Source organism: Rutidosis leptorrhynchoides, chromosome 5, assembly GCF_046630445.1.
Source record: "Rutidosis leptorrhynchoides isolate AG116_Rl617_1_P2 chromosome 5, CSIRO_AGI_Rlap_v1, whole genome shotgun sequence".
Classification (NCBI taxonomy): Eukaryota; Viridiplantae; Streptophyta; class Magnoliopsida; order Asterales; family Asteraceae; genus Rutidosis; species Rutidosis leptorrhynchoides.
In genome coordinates, this window is record NC_092337.1 from 84577363 (window position 1) to 84598277 (window position 20915).

At 38.5% G+C, this 20915-nt stretch overlaps 1 pseudogene; it reads right to left on the minus strand.

The window, feature by feature from the left end:
* Positions 1 to 7454: 7454 nt before the first annotated feature.
* LOC139848802 (uncharacterized) overlaps positions 7455 to 20915 on the minus strand; it is an 89039-nt pseudogene continuing 75578 nt past the window's right edge.

The window sequence follows — 20915 nt, forward strand, 5'->3', positions numbered from 1 at the left end:
AATTGGAAGAGATGAATGAATGGATAGAATGAGAGTTTGACTCTTTGACCTAGTCACAAGTTTCAACATTTGGCAAGATTGGTCCCTCAACTTAAATCGGGTGCGGAAATTACCTAACAAGATAATTCAAACGCATATTAACGAGATGTGTTATAAACATCTAACGGAACTTAAATAGTTAAACGGAAAAGTTGACGGAAAAAGGCGGGATGTTACATTACCTACACCTTAAAAGAAATTTCGTCCCGAAATTTAAGTAGGCGCAGTAGTCGTTGTTTCTTCCTCGAGATCTTGCGTTTCCGAATTCACGAATAGATGAGGGTACTTCCTTTGCATTTGATCTTGTCTTTCCCAAGTAAACTCGGGTCCCCTTTTGGCGTTCCAACGGACTTTAACAATCGGGATTCGGCTTTGTTTCAATGTCTTGACGGAGGTGTCCACAATTTCAACCGGTTCCTCCACAAAATGAAGTTTGTCATCAATGGTAAGCTCTTCGAGAGGAATGACGATATCGGGTTCGGCAAGACACTTTTTCAAGTTAGATACATGGAAAGTAGGATGAACGGAGCTCAATTGAGGCGGAAGATCCAAACGATAAGCAACGGTTCCAATACGCTCCAAGATTTCGAAAGGACCAATATACCGCGGATTTAGCTTCCCGCGTTTCCCAAAACGGATTACACCCTTCCAAGGTGCGACTTTTAACATTACTCGGTCACCGACTTGAAATTCAAGATCGTTGCGTCGTTTATCGGTATAGCTCTTTTGACGACTTCGGGCCGTCCTAAGCCTATCTCGGATTTGAACGATTTTCTCGGTGGTTTCGTGAATGAGTTCGGGTCCGGTGATTTGCACGTCGCCTACCTCGGCCCAACAAAGAGGTGAACGACATTTGCGGCCATATAGCGCTTCAAAAGGTGCGGCTTTAATACTCGCGTGATAACTATTGTTGTAAGAGAACTCGGCGAGAGGTAAGTGCTTGTCCCAAGCTTTTCCGAAATCAACCACGCAAGCTCGTAACATGTCCTCTAAGGTTTGAATTGTACGTTCGCTTTGTCCATCGGTTTGAGGATGATATGCGGTGCTCATGTCTAAACGCGTTCCCAACGCTTCTTGCAATGTACGCCAAAATCTAGAAACGAAACGGCCATCTCGGTCGGAGATAATCGATAAAGGTACACCGTGTCGGGCTACGATCTCCTTAATGTAAAGTTGTGCAAGTTTCTCCATTTTGTCCGTTTCTTTCATGGCAAGGAAGTGTGCGGATTTGGTGAGACGGTCAACAATAACCCAAATGGTATCATAACCGCCCGTCGTTTTTGGTAGTTTGGTGATAAAATCCATCGTTATCCCTTCCCACTTCCATTGCGGGATCTCGGGTTGTCGAAGTAGTCCGGACGGTCTTTGGTGTTCGGCTTTGACTTTGGAACATGTCAAACACTTGGAAACATAAGTAGCTACTTCCCTTTTGATATTCGGCCACCAATATAGCTGTTTAAGGTCGTGGTACATCTTATTGGCACCGGGGTGAATCGAGTATCGTGACTTATGGGCTTCATCTAAAATAAGGCTTCGTAGGTCCCCATAACTAGGCACCCAAATTCTTCCGGCGAAATATCGGAGTCCGGTTTCTTTAACTTCGAATCGAGAGGTGAGGACGTTCAAGTGTTCGAGAGAGATGTTTTCATCCTTAAGAGCCTCATCTTGGGCTACCCGAATTTGGCTATTAAGGTTGGTGTGAATGGTGATGTTTAAAGCTCGGACACGGAGAGGCACCACTCTTTCTTTTCGACTTAAGGCATCGGCTACTACATTTGCCTTCCCGGGATGGTAACGAAGCTCGCAATCGTAATCGTTCAAAGTTTCAATCCACCGTCGTTGTCTCATGTTTAGTTGCTTTTGATCGAAAATGTGTTGGAGACTTTTGTGGTCGGTAAAGATAGTACTCTTGGTTCCATAAAGATAGTGTCTCCACATTTTAAGTGCAAAGACAACGGCTCCGAGTTCGAGATCATGTGTCGTATAGTTTCGTTCATGAATTTTGAGTTGTCGAGAAGCATAAGCAATGACTTTCGTTCGTTGCATCAATACACACCCAAAACCATGTTTTGAGGCATCGCAATATACAACAAAGTCATCATTGCCTTCGGGAAGTGACAAGATAGGAGCGGTGGTTAGCTTCGTTTTCAAGATTTGGAATGCGGATTCATGTTCGGTCGCCCAAATGAATTTCTTTCCCTTGTGAGTCAAGGCGGTTAGAGGACGTGCAACCAAAGAGAAATTTTCGATGAATCTACGATAGTACCCGGCGAGACCCAAAAATTGACGAATGTGAGTAGGAGTAGTAGGAGTCTCCCATTTGCTAATGGCTTCGATTTTCGATGGATCGACTTTAATACCTTGGTCACTTACAACATGACCAAGAAATTGAACTTCCTTTAACCAAAATTCACACTTGGAGAATTTGGCATAGAGTTGTTCTTGTCTTAAAAGTTCAAGCACAAGTCGGAGATGTTGTTCGTGCTCTTTTTCATTTTTAGAATAGATCAATATGTCATCGATGAACACAATAACGAATTTATCGAGATACGGTTTGCACACGCGGTTCATAAGATCCATGAACACCGCCGGTGCGTTAGTGAGACCAAATGGCATGACAAGGAATTCATAACTACCATAACGAGTTCGGAAAGCGGTTTTGGAGACATCTTCCCCCTTAACCCTCAATTGATGATAACCCGAGCGGAGATCGATTTTCGAATATACACAAGACCCTTGTAGTTGATCAAAGAGGTCATCGATGCGAGGAAGAGGATATCGGTTCTTAACCGTCAATTTATTTAGTTCGCGATAATCAATGCACATTCGTAGGGATCCGTCTTTCTTTTTAACAAACAAAATCGGAGCGCCCCAAGGTGAATGGCTAGGTTGGATAAAACCACGATCAAGTAGTTCTTGGATTTGACTTTGCAATTCTTGCATTTCAGATGGAGCGAGTCTATATGGTGCACGCGCTACGGGTGCAGCTCCCGGAATAAGATCGATTTGGAATTCAACCGGTCGATGAGGCGGAAGACCCGGCAATTCATCGGGAAATACATCGGAATAGTCACTAACAATTGGCACATCATCGATGTGCTTCTCATCGGACTCGACTTTTTTAACGTGGGCAAGGATCGCAAAACAACCCTTACGGAGTAGTTTTCTAACTTTAAGGCACGAAACGAGGTTGAGTCTGGTGCAACTCTTATCGCCATAAACAATCAAAGGTTCACCATTCTCGATAGGAATTCGGATTGCGTTAAGATCACAAAGAATGTGAGATTTCGTTTTGACTAACCAATTCATACCGATTATTACATCAAAGCTTCCTAGTTCCGTGGGTATCAAGTCAATTTCAAATTCCTTACCCAAAATGTTTAACGTACACCCCCGGTAATATGTGTCGGCACTCAATAGTTTTCCGTTAGCTACTTCAATGGTATAAGTGGTATCTAATGGAAGAGGTGGAGTGCTAAAAGAATGAGTCAAAGTCTTGGATACAAAGCATTTATCGGCACCCGAATCGAATAAGCAAGAGACATAAGAATTGTTGAGAAGAAACGTACCCGTGACTAGTTCAGTGTCATCCCGGGCTTCCTCGGTGTTGATGTTGAAAGCTCGGCCGCGCGTATTGGTGTTATCTTTCCTTTTCGGGCATGCATTTCTATAATGACCCGTTTGGCCACATTCGTAACAAGTGCCCGTCTTTGGTGCATTGGGCCACTTTCGAGCGACGGGAGTGGCACTTTTACAATCGTTGGCCTTATGACCAACTCCTTGGCACCGGTGGCAAATTATCTTACTACATTCGCCAAAGTGATGTTTGTTGCATTTGTTGCAAAGAGGTAGGTTCCCGGCATAACCTTTCTTGCCGTCGGAGGTGTAAGGCTTCTTAGCAAAGTTGTTGTTGCTTGATTGGGAGGGTTCCCACTTTCTTTTGTTGCCGCCCGATTTATCCTCGGCCTTAGGTGCCGGAACTACGATTTCGTCAACCGTTTCGATTAGTTGGCGAGCCATGTTCATAGCGGCTTGATGAGTAGTGGGTTTGGAGGACATCACCCCTTGTTTGATGCTTTTTGGAAGACCGAGCATGTAGAGCTCAATCCTTTGAGATTCGGGGTTAACAAGATTAGGACACATCAAGGATAGTTCGGCGAAGCGTTGATTATAAACTTTAAGGTCGTTTCCGACCGCTTTCAAAGCTCTTAGTTCTTCCTCAAGCTTTCGGGTTTCTTCGCGCGGAAAATATTCAACAATCATCTTTTCCTTTAGATCGGCCCAAGAGAGGGCATGAGCTTCATCGGTACCCACCGATTGAACATAGGTGTTCCACCATGTTAGAGCAATTCCGGAGAAAGTGTGAGTGGAGTATTTGACCTTGTCTTGGTCCCGACAACCGCTTATGCTAAAGACGGCTTCCGTTTGCTCAAACCATCGGGTGAGCACGACCGGTCCCCCGGTTCCATCAAAAGTGTGAGGTTTGCACCCCATGAAAGCTTTATAGGAGCATCCCTCGTTTGAGTTTCCGGCTCCATTGTTGTTGTTATTGTTGTTGTTGTTGTGGTTGTTATTATTATTGTTGTTGGATGAGTGACCGGCCATGGCCGCATCTACGGCGGTAGCTATCATCCGTTCGAGAGCTTGTTCGGGAGTTTCATTGCGGCGTACACGACGAGGAGCCATTGTTCCTTCAAGACACAAGAATATCATTGATTAGTATTCTCAATAATACTAACCGTGATATAGAATAAAGATAAAGAGAAGTTTTTTTTTTTTTTTTTTTTTTTTTTTTTTTTTTTTTTTCTCGACTCGCCTTAAATTCTTTATGTCATAATGTCGGAACGTTCATACGAGTCACCGTAATATAATCCCGGAAATTATATTACCCTGATTCATATGTGCATTCGACATCATTTCATATAGTCAAGGTGGCGTGTCAATCAAATTAAACAACGTGAGATTAAGATGAACTAAGAGTAGATATGAGTAGAAACGTTCGAGTATAAATGCACAAGTAGTCAAGTAATTCCTACTTCAAGTCTATATGCCGGTTGTAGTCTAGACTCACCAATGTACCCTATGACTCGGGGTTGACACTAATGAACTCTAAATCCCTACAACCAACGCTCTGATACCATCTGTAGCGACCCGACCAAATCGTCATTGACGGCGTCGTCTACTTAGGTCCCGTTACGTGGTCATAAGTCTTTAAAACAACGTTTGACCAAAGATATGTCGCCTTCATTTCAAAATAAAGATTGTTTCAAAGTTTACAAGAATTGTTCAACCAATAGTTAAGTTACAACGTTATAATACGAATGAAATCTAGGCGACACGGTTTAAAGTAAAGTCAAAAGACGCTCCATGAAATGCACATATACTCGACATCCAATGCAAGTATCAAATAATGAGCGGAAGCATGTATCATGTATCGTTCAAGGACATTCCAAAAGTTTGTTTCACGAGCACCCAATTATCAAAGCTTAACATTCCTTCCATTGTATACCCCATCACTTAGTGCTAGAACAAACACTGATTCTCGAAAATATATTTCATCCGTAGACGGTAGCGAACCGTCAAGGATGAGGGTTGTCAACCCATATGGCCATATAACATAAGTTCTCGCTTACACCCGGCAAGTGTAACTAATGATAATCGAATTGAGGATTTTGTTCTAAACTCGTATGTAGAATGTTTGTTTTCCCGTTCTTGTGTTCACTTAGTTCAAAAGAATCGTTTATGTTTTCTCATCCCAAATGTAAGTTCAAAAAGAGTAAAAGTGGGACTATGATCTCACCTTGAGTGCACGAGTAGTAAAGTACTTCGACAAGTAAACGTGTGCAAAGAACAATGCTAGTCTTGACCTAAACAATAGGTTGTATCAATAACGGTAAACACGATAGGTCAAAGATGTTCAATTAGTCCTATGGCTCGTTACGACTCGATTATTTAGCATGTGAAATCAAATTGCCAAGTTTCATGCAAGATACAAGTATATAAATAAGTTAGGAAGGTTGCATAATCATTTGGTTAAGTTTGACAAAAAGTCAAACTTTGGTCGGTCAAAGTCAACGAAAGTCAACACGTTCGGGTCGGGTTCCGAACTATTTTTCTAATCTTAGAAATCATATATGAGCATGTTGGCCAAGTTACATGTTAATCGGAGGTGCGTAGCATGCCAAACATTATTCAAAAATTGACCAATTTGGACAGAATTCTGGCCAGGCCATTTGGCGCGCCGCGCGGGGTAGGGGCGCGCCGCGCCACCCTCTGTGCAGGTCTGTTTCTGTTTTCCCCAAGTATGCACGAGCCAAAACCTTTTCCAACCCAACTCTTGACCCGCAAACACTTATAATGCCTATTATATATCGTTGGAAAGGTATTTTGACGAGGAATACAACTAAGTACATTTCATCAATCAAACTTCCACTTACAACAACCAAAAACCGTAATTAAACGTTCATAATCAAAGTTCAAGTTCCAAAAACGCATTTTATGATTCGGGCAACCAATTTACATGAATGATATGCCGTTTCGAAGGTAATCAAACACACATTGCAACAAAACACTTAACAACAATATCTCATAGCATTTGACGCATCAAAAGTTCATGTAAAGCTCATCAAACCCTAATCCAAAATCACAAATTCAACAATCTTGCATATGAAACTAATCCATGTCAACCTACATACCAATTTGAAGCTAGTGATGTTAGGAACACAATTAAAACATGAACTTTCATCATTCAACAACATATGAACACCTAAAACTCAAGATTAAGCAAGCATTCTTTCAATATGAACTAGTTACATCAAAATATCAAAAACGAGCATACAAATCACATAAACAAACTAGACTCGAGCCATAGACACTAATTAACAACCTTATAACTTAAAAATCTCAAGAACACAAGAATTAGTGATTTTAGAAAGTTACCCAAAATTGATGAATTCGGTATGGAAACGAAGAGGAGATCACGAGGAGTTCAAATATGTATTTTGTTTGGCAAGAAGATCACTAGCTCGGTTTTGGATGATGAATCTTTGTTCTTGAAGTTGAGAGGAAAAGTTGGAGTATTAAGAAATTGGAAGAGATGAATGAATGGATAGAATGAGAGTTTGACTCTTTGACCTAGTCACAAGTTTCAACATTTGGCAAGATTGGTCCCTCAACTTAAATCGGGTGCGGAAATTACCTAACAAGATAATTCAAACGCATATTAACGAGATGTGTTATAAACATCTAACGGAACTTAAATAGTTAAACGGAAAAGTTGACGGAAAAAGGCGGGATGTTACAATATTACTAACAAATGTTTTGCTATAATCCACCAATCGGATCTCTTCGTTCAGGATAACTGCTTTCTGCCAAACGCAATTGAAACACAACCGAGTGGGCCCGGACTGAACTCATTAACCGTTTACAGCAAACATTTCTGGAATAGCTTTTACACATTCTTTATCTGCTTCTTTTTCCTCATTTGGACAAGTATCACCTTTAACTTCGCGACTCTTTTCATTGATTTCTCGAGAACTAGGGCCATCTGTGGCAATTATTGTTTTCTTTATAGGTATTACGGCTTGACTTAGAGTAGAACACAATGTATAGTAGCAAACACATTCTTAGTTGACTTCGGGTTTTTCCCCTCCCAAACGTTGTTTCTTAAATAATTCAGGTTCTTGTTTGAAAGCTAAAAACTTCCTTTTTAATCTGAACTCTAGAGCTCCTTCATCTTCTTCAGATTTTTCAGGTTTGTTTCTTAGTGGTGGCTTGCATGTAATCCTCATCGTCATCGTCATCTTCATAGTCAACAAGCCCACCAGGCCCAGGACTACAAAAAGATAATCAACAAAGGATAAGTATAAAAGATAATCATCGTCATCTTCATGGTTTACAAGATTCAAGTTTGTATGAACTCTTCATGTTCAGTTAGCATTTGACAAATATCTGGTAACAGAAAATAATTACATACTAAACGGCCTTATTTCGGGATAACATTATGGCCATTTCTAGGCTTTATTGGTATTCGGTATAACACTTTATAACAATTGTTCCAAATTCAGACGTTGAATTTATTTTGGGAGACGTAATTAAATACAACAAACCTGTCTTCGTTGAAGTAATCCTCTTCTTCTTTCTCAAGAGCACGCTCATCGATACGTCCTCTTGTGGTCATCACATATGGGCCAGTTTGGTTGGTTGCCTGCTCCATTGTCTATAGACACGAATTTTAAAAAGCAAACATTTATAATAAGTATATCAGCCCAACAGCTGGTTGCCGTTTTCTGTTCAATTTTTTCGGCTTTTTCCCCCTTGCACTGTCGTTTTGAAAGTAATGGTCGGTGGAAACAGTGTTTTCGGTGACGTCATGCTGATGTCATCATCACGTCATGCTGACGTCACCTTTTTCCCCTTAGAAAAATTGGTTGGCCACTCCTCCATCGTTCAAGCCACTCTATGCCATCATTGGTTTATTTATTTATTTTTTTGTTCATTTTTTCAAATTGGTTATTAACTTTCTGTTTGTACATTGTGCCAAAAAAAATTGTACATGCGGAAAAAGTTGTACATCTTGCTTAAAAGGTTGTACATTGGTCAGATCTGATATTTAATAGATATGTTGGTGACTTTTGCCGGAAAATAGGTAACCACCGGCCACTGTAGTGAGCCGCCAGCGGTTTCAAACAAAACCATACACACACCGCAAAACTATATACAAAAATATATATACAAATAGTGCACAGCAAAAAGAGCATACAACCGTTATTTTGTTGGTTGTCATTTTTGCCTGAAAGCAGATCGATGACGACGACTACCGAAAAAATAAAGAAACTGAAAAAAGTAGACCAAACCAAAGTATAGAAACTTTCTACACCTTAGGATTTGCAAATGTTTTTGGTGATCAACAGTGGAATAAGGAAAAGAAGAGAAAAATGGGACGTTTTGTGGTGGTCACCGGCGGCCTGAGGATGGTTGTGTGGTGGCGGCGGCGATGGTTAATGTACGGAGTAGAATGAAAGGTTGGGTTAAGAAGAGAAATAAGATGAGAGAGAAATGAAAAGGGAGTTTGAGTTGCTGTAGAACATAAAGTAGCAGTCCAATGTAACATTTTTCACATTACTCCGTATTATTTAATCATAGATTGATAAGTAGTTATTATCATGGTCTCAAAGCCTTTTTTGTTCAGGCCCAACGAAGTGGGCTACTGGACCACCTACTAGTCTTTAAATATGCATGCATATGGGTGGTTTTTTATGAAGGCCAGACAGGCTGGGTAATTAATTAAAATAGGTTGGGTCCCACAAACAGTAGTACTCTATATAACATAAATGTAATAAAAAAAAAAAAAAGCAAGAGTACTATATAAAACATAGTAATTGTAATAACTATTACAATAATGCTAAAAAGTTCAAACACTCGACCCATTTGGCCATTTGACACGTTTCCTAATTAGTTTATATTTAAAATCTTAACCAATTAGAACCATTGTCAATCGAATAACTCAAATCAACACATTTCTATTTAGTAGGGGTTTAAACTGCCGCCTCTAAAAATGAATTATTGACAACTCAAAAGTCAAAACAATCAATAGATATACCTGATCATATCTAACTTTAAGCAACTATATGGAAGGCAAAGCATCAAATTCAACCAGCTGGTCCCAAAATGTTTCGATTAGATTCTTGAGTAGTATCTTCATATTCTCCTGTAAAAGGTTTGCCACGTCATCTGAACAAATAATACCAACCATACGTCATATGTAGGGTATCAGCAATATAGTACCTTACGAATATACTCGAAGAGCTCCAAAACTGCAGAGTTCAATAGATTATAGCGACTTCCATTACTAACAAAAACATCTATTATTGGTTTAAACAAATTGTACTTTGCAATATGATTCATGAGTTGCCCATCCTGTAAAAGTATCACAAAAGGTTACCAAATTGAAAGTCAGACGAAGTCTTTTTTTAGTACATTAGTTACATATGACCTACAAGATTGAGATATTCACAGATGAAGATTATTATTGTAAGAATAGTTTTGTAATCATGAATTGCGCATAGTTATTTACACTATATTTATATATATGGACAAAAGTGTGTTTGCATGTCAATCTGACCTGCCCATTTCAACCATACTAAAAGATATTTATTTCAACATGAAGCTATATTTTGACACGTTACCCAACCTTCCCACAAATCTTGACACCTCTAATAGCAAGTAAAAATGATAGAATCGTTTTCAATAACATGGCTTTAAACCAAAAGAAAATCTTAATAAGGCTCAAATTGTAACAATCAATTTTGACCCAGAAAAAATTTACTTACTTTAACTGATAATAGCGTCAAAATGAAGCGGATAGCAGCAACCACGAGATACTTTTCTTTTCTACATGTCAAACTTAAAACTTTATCTACTACACCACTAAGCAAAAATTTGGACCTGAAAACAAGAAACAATGTGTGAAATTACATTCCCAATTTCTGAGCCAAATCTATAATCCACATAGAGTTAACAGTACTTTACTTTATCTTACAAGGATGTTGCAAAACACAAAATCATAAAAGGTCATATATGTTCAAAAATTTCGGGCTTAGCACCAATTTGTTTCTCAAAACTTGCATTGGAGCTTGTAGGCTCGTGAACACATGCATGGCAGGATGATGATGCAATGACATCAAGCATATCATCAAAATGCCTCTCATAGAAAATATCAACGATAGCATCTCTCTGCCAAAAGTAATTATTACGGATACATGATATGCACGTGTTACACCCATGTGCTACAACCACAATTCCATAAATTCAGGAGTCAACTATTTACTCTCCTATTATGTTGTATTATCTCAATCTCAATAGTTTATTGTTTTATTTTTGCTATATATTCGGTACCAATTCAATAGTGTAAATTGAATCAATTAAATCAATCGTTTGAATTCCCTTCCTCTGTGTCATATTCTTTTATGGTATCAGAGCAGTCAATGCCCGGTCGTTGGTGGAAACCTTTTGCAATGAGGCGGGCTTTGAACTTTTGAATTGTTCCATCAGGCAATCCCTTGACCCGACAGACCCACTTATTACCAATCAAATTTTGAGTTGTCTTCGGTACAAGTTCCTATGTGTGATTGGATATTAATGCGTTAAGTTCCTCGGACATGGCAGCACACCATTGTTGTTGTTTAAGTGCTTGAGTATAACAGGTGGGTTCAATATCATTAGGTAATGGGTGTAAGAATTGCAAGCCACAAATTGTGGTCTTGGATTATATTGATATATAGAGAATTACATTTGAATACAATATACAATTACCATAGTTAAGAGATATTCAATAACTAACAAATCTTATCTCTTTATATTAAATCTTATCTCTTAATATTTCAATATCGCCAATACCCCCCCTCAAGTGAATGGGAGGTGGGCCGACCCGAAGCTTGGCACGAAAAGAGTCAAATATCGGCTTAGAAAGGCTCTTAGTAAAGATGTCGGCAAGCTGAAGAGTAGTGGGCACGAACTTGGTTATTAACTTCCCCGATGAAACAAGTTCACGAACAAAATGATAATCAATATCAATGTGTTTGGCCCGTTTGTGTGAGACGGGATTCTGACTCAAGAAGATAGCACTTTTGTTATCACACAAAATAGTTGGTCGAGATGGAGGGAGAACGTAAAGCTCACGCAAAAGATGAGTGATCCAGACGATTTCAGCGTCGGTGTTAGCCAAGGCACGATATTCAGACTCACAACTTGAGCGGGCAATAGTAGGTTGTTTCTTCGCACTCCAAGACACAAGATTTCCCCCAAGAAAGATAGAATACCCGTAAGTAGAGCAACGTGTCTCAATACAGCGAGCCCATTCGGCATCAGAGTATCCAAGAATTGTAGGTACAGTCGAATGAAAGAAAGAAAGCCCATAGTTAACAGCACCTTTGAAATATCGCAAAATCCTCTTAACTACTTGAAAATGATCAACCGTAGGTGACTAGAGAAACTGACTTACTTGATTTACTGCATAGGATATATCTGGCCGAGTAATAGTAAGATATTGCAGTGCACCAACAAGAGAACGATACTGTGTCTGGTCCGCAAATGGAGCACCCTTAGAAGTAAACAGTTCGGCAGTAGCAAGAGGTGTACCTGCAGGTTTCGAGTCACGTAAGCCAGCACACATTAATATATCATGTGCGTACTTTGTTTAGCTAAGGAACAAGCCTGTAGTAGTATACGTAACTTCTAGTCCCAAAAAATAGTTAAGTCGACCAAGATCCTTGATAGCAAACTCTCTGTTAAGTCGAGAAATAAAGCGAGTAATAGTATCCGAATGATTTCCTGTGAGGATGATATCATCCACATACACAAGAAGATAAATCAAGCAATTGTTGCGCTTGTAGACAAAAAGAGAAGGATCGGCACGGCTACATATAAATCCCAATTGTGTGAGAAACGTGCTAAGACGTTGGAACCAAGCACGTGGAGCTTGTTTAAGACCGTATAAGGCACGTTTGAGCCTGTACATATGAGTTGGATGTTTCGGATCGACGAACCCAGGAGGTTGCTCCATATCGACGATTTCATTTAAATGACCATTAAGAAAGGCATTCTTTACGTCAAGTTGATGCAACGACCATTTATTAGGAATAACAAGTGAAAGAACAATACGAACCGTTGAAGCCTTGACTACCGGACTAAAGGTAAAAGAATAGTCTAGTCCCGGTATCTGAGTTAAACCTTGGGCAATAAGTCGCACTTTGTAGCGATCTATGGAACCATCAGAAAGATATTTCATATGAAACACCCATTTTGAGCCGACAACATTTGTGTGAGGAGGACGTGGGACAAGTTCCCACGTATTATTAACCTTCAAAGCATGCATTTCATCTTTCATTGCTTGAAACCAAGTAGGATCTTTAGCTGCAGTTTTAAAACCACGTGGTTCACGAGAAGCAAGAAGAGCCTGATGTAATTTGGTAGGTTGAAGAAATACAAGATCAAGTCGGTGTCGCGGTTTAAATATACCTGTCTTAGATTGAGTTATCATGGGATGACTTGATATACTTAGAATGGAAGTCGTAGGTGCACTGGAAGTAGTAACCATAGGAGCAGGTGGTGAGGTTGATGTAGATGAAGTAGGAGCAGTATCCATAGTATTATGTTCAGGCTCATCACACATTACACACGGATGAGGTGTGGTGGAGTCTGCATGTGGTTGAGATCTATCATGTGACGAAGTGGAAGAGACATTCCCATCTTGAGCCGAAGGAGCGAGTGATATATAATCATCATATGAAGAAAAAAGAAGTGAGGCTAGATCCACCGGAGGTAACTTTCCTAAATACGGAAACTGAGCTTCATCAAAGTGAGCATGGCGTGTAATAAACACACGACCCAAGGTGATATCGAGACAACGATAGCCTTTATATTGTGTACTATAACCAATAAAGACCCATGCCGTGCTGCGAGGAGCTAACTTGTGTAGAGCATAATCGCGTAAATATGGATAAACGCAACACCCAAAGGTGCAAAAATTCCCATAATTCGGCTGTGTGAAGTATAGTAGTTCAAATGGAGACTTAAACTCGATAACACGTGATGACAAACGATTAATAATGTAAACTGCAGAAATGAATGCATCAACCCAGAGAGAAACCGGAGCATGAGAGTTGAACAACATAGCTAAGCCAGTTTCTGTAATGTGTCGATGTTTTCGTTCAGCTCGACCATTTTGTTGAGGTGTGTATGGGCAAGATATACGATGATGAGTGCCATTCTGAGAGAGTAATAGCCGAACACTATGGTTGAGAAATTCAATCCCACCATCACTTTGAAATACCTTGAGTTTATGAGAAAATTGCATTTGCACAAAGGTTATAAAGACCGTAAATATGCTCACAAATTCAGATTTTGAATACATGTATAACTATCAACATGTATAAGAGATTTAGTTCATGTAGGAATTAAATCAAAAAATAATTGAATCTTGGAACTAATAAAGTAATCGTGTCACAGATTAATTTATTTAGAATAGGTGGAACCAAATATGAAGAGGTGTATTTGATTGAATCAAGAAGTAATTGAATCACTTATTTTTATCGAGAAATTGGCGAAGTCAAACGAACAGAAAGGTCACCAAAGAAAAGATGGAGGAGACAAATTTAGATGAAAAGAAAGAGATCGGTATTTAGGCTGATACCATGTAAGAATTGCAAGCCACAAATTATGGTCTTGGATTATATTGATATATATAGAGAATTACATTTGAATACAATATACAATTACCATAGTTAAGAGATATTCAATAACTAACAAATCTTATCTCTTTATATTAAATCTTATCTCTTAATATTTTCAATATCGCCAATAATGGGTGAGCTGTAGTATTATTGATGAATGATGGACCATATTATTTGGGGTTTTTGGTACGTTGGCGAGAGGTGCGAGAGGAGGTATTGGTGGATGCATTGGTGGCGGTGGCGGTGGTGGCAGGTGTGGGTATAAGATGGGCTGTGTGTCGGGTGTTGACATAGGTAAGGCATTGTCCGTTGTTGTGTGCTGCTCACCGGGTGGTTCATTTGTGTTCGTGGTTGTGAACTGCTCATTAGGTGGGTCATTTGTGTCAACTGAAGTTAGTTCACATGGAGTGGTGATAGGATTTGTGATGGTTTGAGTAGTGGGTGAGTGGACAGTAGGAGTGTGAAGTGTTTCTTCTTCATGAATGGTAATTGGATCTGGTGTTGTGACCACAGGATATTTAGTGTAATCAACTTTGGGCTGTTTAAGTGCAAATTCAGTTTCAATGAATCGGGTGTGGCGAGAAATATAAATTTTATGAGAAGTGGGATCGTAGCATATGTAGGCGGATTGTAAAAGGGAGTAGCCAATGAAGACACACGGAATGGAGCGTGGTTGTAGTTTGGATGTGTTGTATGGTCGTAGCCACGGGTAGCACAAGCAGCCGAACATTTTGCGACGATTGTAATTTGGTTTCCGGTTAAATAGCACCTCAAGTAGACCGCGGTTTTGAAGTGTGGGTGTTGGTAGTCTATTAATTAAATAAGCGGCTGTGGTAACCGCGTAGGACCAGAATGATACCGGTAGGACTGCGTGTTGGAGTAGAGCAAGGGTGGTAGAGATGAGATTTTGATGGCGACGTTCCGCCATACCATTGTGTTCCGGTGTATGAGGTGGGGTGGTTAAATGTGAGATGCCATTTGCCGCAAGATATTTTGCAAGGCCTTGATATTCTCCCCCATTGTCTGAGTATAAGGTGATGATGGGAAGCTGGAAATGGTTTTCAACCATCGTTTTGTACTGAGGAAATAGAGTAGCTACATCACTTTTGTGTTTCATTGGATATAACTAAATATACTTGGAGTAATGGTCAATAAAGGACACATAGTATTTAAAATTGTCATGAGATATGTGTGTAGGTTCCCACATATCAGAGAAGATAATCTGAAGTGGTTTGGTAGTTGATAAAGATGATTCACCAAAAACTAGATTTTCATTTTTATTGCAATGACATGAGTTACAATAACTTAAAGCACGAGAATTACATTGTAAACTAGATGAACTGATAATAAATTTGTAAAAATTCAATAACGGATGACCAAGCCTATGATGCCATGTGTCGGCTTTATTTGTGGAGACAGAGTTTATTTGTGGAGAGCTCGTTGAATGGAAGACGTAGAGATCATTGTAATTTCCCCCTTGAAGAAGCACCGCTTGCGTTTTCAAATCCTTGACAGTGAAATAAGAGGGAAAAAATTCAAGAGAAACCTTGTTAGCTTTGGCAAATTTAGAGACAGAAATAAGATTACGACGACATGAAGGTACACACAAAATGCTATTTAATGAAAAAGAGCGTTTATTAGAGTATAACGATGAGTGACCAAGGTGAGTAATTGTTAAACCTGTGCCATCCCCTAAGATGATCTCTTCTGGACCTCCATAGTCAGAGAATGAGTGAAGTTGACTCGTGTCACAGGTGACATGGTGTGATGCACCGGTGTCAAAGATCCAGTTTTGAGAGGGAGATGATGATCCATTGGTGAAGTTGATGTATGGAGCGACTTTATTCTCACGCAGAAAACGTGCTAGAGTGCGACAATCCTTTGCATAATGGCCGATGCGTGAGCAAAAATTGCATGTTGCATCACTATTGTAGGCTGGACTCGAAGTGGTATTTTTCGGTTTCCAGTTTGATTTAGTAGGATTTGCATTGTTAGCTCGATTCGAGGTAATGGGATGTGGGGTGTGGTTAGAAGCAGTCGGTGGTAGGGATGTGGGAGTCGAGCGTGTAGGTCGCTGACCCCTTTGAGTATAGTTTGCAGTGGGTATGACAGGGGCTACGTCTTTGGGGGTATTCTTTTGTTGGGTTTCAAAATCAACTAGCAGATCATGGAGCTCATCAAAGGTTATAGCTTTCTCTCTAGTACGGACTGCAACACATATCTCCTTGTAGTCAGTGTTTAGACGATGTAAAATGTGAAGGATTACATCATCGTCATCCATCGGTGAATCAGCAAGAGAAAGCTCATCTGCAATGCTTTGCATCTCTTGAAAATAAGTAAAGCCGGTTACAATTCGTGTAATTCTATGTCTAGCTCTCGCCAAAAACTAGAAAATTTGGCAACTAGACATCAACAATGCGTTTCTCAACGGTACTCTTCATGAGGATGTCTATATGATTCAACCTCCGAGATTTGTTAACCCTAACTTTCCTAATCATACTTGACGACATATTTATTACAGGGGACAATGCACAAGTTATTGACAGGCTGGTTCATCAACTAAACGAGAAATACGCTTTAAAAGATCTTGACGAATTACACCATTTTTCTTGGTGTCGAAGTTATATCTACCAACAGTGGCCTCTTCATGTCCCAACACAAGCACATCCGTGATATCCTTGTTGCACAAGACATGCATGGTGCGAAAGAAGTCACGACTCTTATGGCAAACCCCACGGTTATTCCTCCACCAGACATCACCACTTCTAATGATTCTACCACATTCAGACGGGTCGTGGGTCACGGGTCGTGGGTCAGCTTCAATACTTAGTTGTTACTCGGCCTGACATTGCATATGCCACAAACAAACTTTCTTAGTATATGCATAGCCCATTATATGCGCATTGGAATGCCCTCAAACGACTACTTCGGTATCTCAAGGGAACCATATATCATGGTCTGTTTTTACGCAGAGGACAACCGCTCTCTTTACAAGCATTTAGTGACTCAGATTGGGTTGAAACAAATGAATTCGGGAGATCAACGACGGGTTATCTCATTTATTTAGGTGGTAACATTATCTCATGGAAGTCAGCCCGTCAAAAATCAGTTTCTCGCTTGTCTACCGAGGCCGAATATAAAGCCATAGCCAATGCAACTGCAGAGATTCTTTGGATACGAAACCTGCTCACTGAATTGGGCATTCAACAGTCACATGTTCCCTCCTTATTATGTGACAACATCGGTGCAACATACTTGTGTGCCAACCCGGTATTTCATAGCCGAATGAAGCATATCGCACTTGATTATCACTTTGTTCGTGAACACATTCAGAATGGCACACTTCAAGTTCAACACATAAGCAATAAAGATCAACTAGCTGATACATTGACCAAGCTGCTTCCCAAACAACCGTTTATTCATTTTCAATCCAAGATTGGAGTCACCGATGGTACCTCCATCTTGAGGGGGTGTATTACGGATACATGATATGCACATGTTATGCCCATGTGCTACAACCACAATTCCATATATTCAGGAGTCAACTATTTACTCTCCTATTATGTTGTATTATCTCAATAGTTTGTTGTTTTATTTTTGCTATATATTATGTACCAATTCAATAGTGTAAATTGAATCAATTAAAATCAATCGTTTGAATTCCCTTCCTCTGTGTCATAGTCTTTTAGTAATCAAGACAGAATCCAAATTTACAGTTAGATGCAAAGCATTAACGATGAGAAAAAGAGATGTTCAAGTAGAAGATAATAGCTTCCACGTGAAAACTGTCATTTTACCTATAAACAGGTCAATTTGGGTTATGTTTGATTTGTAACGAGTCTATCCAGAACATAATTATATGTATTAAATCTCCTAAACTGATTTAAAGCATACTTTTTTTCAATCATAGGAAGTACATTTATTATCTACAAGCTAGAAGATGGATAAGGTAGTGCTTGTGGGTCGGCCCAGCCCAACCAAACCCGTCTTGACCCAAACCCGTTACCCAACTCGCCTGACATGCACACTTTCCACCTCTAACCTTCTATAACATGAAAATAAATCGTTGTGCAGAATGTAAAAGGAACGGGAATGAATGAAAGATTGTTGAGTCTACAACATTTCATCCTAAAGCTTTTGTGACAGAATGCTTACAGTCAATTTATATGTAATTTTGAAATTTGATAAAGGTTTTATTACAAGTTACAGAGTTTTACCAAATATACTTGTTCTTATAATGGTCAAACCGTTTAACAGTTGACTATATTTGTGAAGAAAAAGTATACAGCATTTTTATGTCACCGCCCTCAGCTTCATTGAACAGATATTCTTTAAATAATTATTTGACTTAGATAAACATAGAATCAGGCGCTAATTTTATCAATAGTAGCAAGTGATTTTACATTTATTTCAATAATCATTTTCTTTAAACAAGCTTGTCAATCTATCTATAGATTCTATTAAAATCTTAAAATGATGATGTATTATTAAACTATTCTTCTTTATAAGAAAAAAATCAAAAAGAAAAAAAAAAAAATTTGGGAACATATTGATGATGTCATAAAAATTAATTACTTTAATTTAAAATAATTAAACACAAAGTTACATAATTATACTCCATATCTATATCCGTTCCAAATTAGGGTTTTGTTGATATCTAAAAAAGCAGGCCTCTTCTTTCATCCTCAAGCACACCTCTTCTTTTTCATATGAATCTGAATCACCTTTTTTTATTAAACTCTATATCTATTACAACTTCTGCATAGATTCGATAAAAAGCATGTGTATATGCATCACAGTAGTCAACATGATCATATAAAGGTTGCATTCTTATTAATTTTCCTTTTAATTTTGTTGAAAATAATGACGTAGTACTTATGATTGTTGTGTGCATATGAATGTATAATTAAAATTGTTGTTGTTCATATGTAGTTGATTGTTGTGTGCATATGAATGTATAATTAAAATTGTTGTTGTTCATATGTAGTTGTACGAACATTCAAAATTAACGTTCCATTTTTATGAATTTGGTGTTAATTTTGAAAATAATGACGACAAAATTTAAGTCCCATCTTTTTATTATACTCCAGTAGCTATCCCAAATTTTCAATCACATTTGATAGTTAGTTGGTGGATAGTTGAAATGGTTATGTTTACCATACAGGTAACACCATTATGCAGATCAAGTGTTTGATGAAATGGTTAACATTTTTTTTCTACTTTTTGTTGAAAAGTTATGTTTAAATTTGAAGATTTCCATTTTATTTGGTTTAATAGTTACTTTTTTGACTTGCAAACGTGACAAAAGATGATGATGAAGAGACCAATTTCAATGTAAGTTATTACTACACACTTTTCATCTTTATAAATACGGTCGTTATAAACACGTTGGGATATCACATGATGCTATCATTGATGGCATGAACAAATCTGGCATATGGATGTTTACAATAACTTTGAAATGAGAGTGTGTAGTAATTTATGTGCCGAGACATATAACATAACAAGACAAAACCATGTCAATGTTTATTTTAGGTGAGTGGAGATTTCGATTCTAACATTTCAAATCCTTCAATAGAACCATCTTTAAGAGTTGTAAATGTGTATTATTGTTATTTCTGAATAATTGATCGCTCAAGTTCTTTCGTTTGTTAAGGTTTTGTATTTTGAGATAATGGTTTTCATTGTACTTTTTGATTGTGGTTGTTTTGATTATTAGCTAAAACATTGTTCTTTTCTATTTTGTTGAACTTGATGAAGTAATTTTATTTTTTTGAACAGCGATTGGGATCACCCGAGGAGAGTTTGACCACTCGTTGCGATCATCTCCCGTTTCGTTGTTATTTTATCTACATGTTGGTTATATAAGATTCACATTTTAGTTAAATAACATTTATCAACTATAATATATCATTCACTAATTTTTCTTTACAATCCCGTGATATCACAGGTCTTTGACTAGTAATATGAAATATGAGTAAACATGCTTAAGAAAAAGTAAAGAGTAGCCTAACCTGTACAGGTGGATAATAGACATCCAAAAGACTACGAATTATCTCAAGAAATTGACAATGCATGTCATCCCCAAAATTATTAAACATCCTTTTCACCTTTTATCAAAAACACAAGATTATTTCATTATTACATCATCAAATAATCAGAAACACAATCATTGCATAGATAATGTCTTACATACGAACAACCCAAATAACAACACGCCTTCAGGCCGACTAACATACGATCGCAACAAGGTCGGATCTTGGCTCACAAAAAGCATCAGGATATATCTGTCCTGCATCCATCACACTTTTACCCAGTGAGAATGATCTTCTTATCTCGAGACTTCAAAATATCAACAATAACATCGAACATGCCTTCAGTTACAAGATCCCTACATCGTTAAAGAATGCAGATCTTAGTTATGTTTACAGAATACATAAATGAAGTTGAGTTTTAAACAGTGTACCTTAAGAGCCGAAGTTGTTGGACCATATGCAAGCTCTTGCTTAGACTACAAAACTCTTGCAAGAAAAATACCTATATCACAACATGGCAAGTTAAGTTGCCTTGACCTAATGTAAAGTTTCCAAATTTTCAAATACTTGTACATATAATAAGTGTCTCAACTCTCAAGTATGATTGAAA